The following is a 2,500-nucleotide window of genomic DNA, read 5'->3' on the forward strand; positions in this document are numbered from 1 at the left end:
AGCGGGCCCCTATCTCCAGGCGGCTCTCCACTTCACTTTTAACCCAATTTAGAGCCCCTGCTTCGGCCACACACACCTGGGAGCGGGCCCCTATCTCCAGGCGGCTCTCCACCTCCCTTTTACCCGATTTAAAGCCCCTGCTTCGGCCACACACACCTGGGAGCGGGCCCCTATCTCCAGGCGGCTCTCCACCTCCCTTTTACCCGATTTAAAGCCCCTGCTTCGGCCACACACACCTGGGAGCGGCCCCCTATCTCCAGGCGGCTCTCCACCTCCCTTTTACCCGATTTAAAGCCCCTGCTTCGGCCACACACACCTGGGAGCGGGCCCCTATCTCCAGGCGGCTCTCCACCTCCCTTTTACCCGATTTAAAGCCCCTGCTTCGGCCACACACACCTGGGAGCGGGCCCCTATCTCCAGGCGGCTCTCCACTTCACTTTTAACCCAATTTAGAGCCCCTGCTTCGGCCACACACACCTGGGAGCGGGCCCCTATCTCCAGGCGGCTCTCCACCTCCCTTTTACCCGATTTAAAGCCCCTGCTTCGGCCACACACACCTGGGAGCGGGCCCCTATCTCCAGGCGGCTCTCCACCTCCCTTTTACCCGATTTAAAGCCCCTGCTTCGGCCACACACACCTGGGAGCGGCCCCCTATCTCCAGGCGGCTCTCCACCTCCCTTTTACCCGATTTAAAGCCCCTGCTTCGGCCACACACACCTGGGAGCGGGCCCCTATCTCCAGGCGGCTCTCCACCTCCCTTTTACCCGATTTAAAGCCCCTGCTTCGGCCACACACACCTGGGAGCGGGCCCCTATCTCCAGGCGGCTCTCCACTTCACTTTTAACCCAATTTAGAGCCCCTGCTTCGGCCACACACACCTGGGAGCGGGCCCCTATCTCCAGGCGGCTCTCCACCTCCCTTTTACCCGATTTAAAGCCCCTGCTTCGGCCACACACACCTGGGAGCGGGCCCCTATCTCCAGGCGGCTCTCCACCTCCCTTTTACCCGATTTAAAGCCCCTGCTTCGGCCACACACACCTGGGAGCGGCCCCCTATCTCCAGGCGGCTCTCCACCTCCCTTTTACCCGATTTAAAGCCCCTGCTTCGGCCACACACACCTGGGAGCGGGCCCCTATCTCCAGGCGGCTCTCCACCTCCCTTTTACCCGATTTAAAGCCCCTGCTTCGGCCACACACACCTGGGAGCGGGCCCCTATCTCCAGGCGGCTCTCCACTTCACTTTTAACCCAATTTAGAGCCCCTGCTTCGGCCACACACACCTGGGAGCGGGCCCCTATCTCCAGGCGGCTCTCCACCTCCCTTTTACCCGATTTAAAGCCCCTGCTTCGGCCACACACACCTGGGAGCGGGCCCCTATCTCCAGGCGGCTCTCCACCTCCCTTTTACCCGATTTAAAGCCCCTGCTTCGGCCACACACACCTGGGAGCGGCCCCCTATCTCCAGGCGGCTCTCCACCTCCCTTTTACCCGATTTAAAGCCCCTGCTTCGGCCACACACACCTGGGAGCGGGCCCCTATCTCCAGGCGGCTCTCCACCTCCCTTTTACCCGATTTAAAGCCCCTGCTTCGGCCACACACACCTGGGAGCGGGCCCCTATCTCCAGGCGGCTCTCCACTTCACTTTTAACCCAATTTAGAGCCCCTGCTTCGGCCACACACACCTGGGAGCGGGCCCCTATCTCCAGGCGGCTCTCCACCTCCCTTTTACCCGATTTAAAGCCCCTGCTTCGGCCACACACACCTGGGAGCGGGCCCCTATCTCCAGGCGGCTCTCCACCTCCCTTTTACCCGATTTAAAGCCCCTGCTTCGGCCACACACACCTGGGAGCGGCCCCCTATCTCCAGGCGGCTCTCCACCTCCCTTTTACCCGATTTAAAGCCCCTGCTTCGGCCACACACACCTGGGAGCGGGCCCCTATCTCCAGGCGGCTCTCCACCTCCCTTTTACCCGATTTAAAGCCCCTGCTTCGGCCACACACACCTGGGAGCGGGCCCCTATCTCCAGGCGGCTCTCCACTTCACTTTTAACCCAATTTAGAGCCCCTGCTTCGGCCACACACACCTGGGAGCGGGCCCCTATCTCCAGGCGGCTCTCCACCTCCCTTTTACCCGATTTAAAGCCCCTGCTTCGGCCACACACACCTGGGAGCGGGCCCCTATCTCCAGGCGGCTCTCCACCTCCCTTTTACCCGATTTAAAGCCCCTGCTTCGGCCACACACACCTGGGAGCGGCCCCCTATCTCCAGGCGGCTCTCCACCTCCCTTTTACCCGATTTAAAGCCCCTGCTTCGGCCACACACACCGGGGAGCGGCCCTCTATCTCCAGGCGGCTCTCCACCTCCCTTTTACCCAATTTAGAGCACCTGCTTCGGCCACACACACCTGCTATCGGCCCCCTACCTCCAGGGGGCCCTCCACCTCACTTTTACCCCAATTTGGAGCCCCTGCCTCGGCCACCCACACACCTGTTAGCTGCCCCCT

The sequence above is a fragment of the Centroberyx gerrardi genome, chromosome 12 (genome assembly GCF_048128805.1).
Source record: "Centroberyx gerrardi isolate f3 chromosome 12, fCenGer3.hap1.cur.20231027, whole genome shotgun sequence".
In the NCBI taxonomy this organism is placed as follows: domain Eukaryota; kingdom Metazoa; phylum Chordata; class Actinopteri; order Beryciformes; family Berycidae; genus Centroberyx; species Centroberyx gerrardi.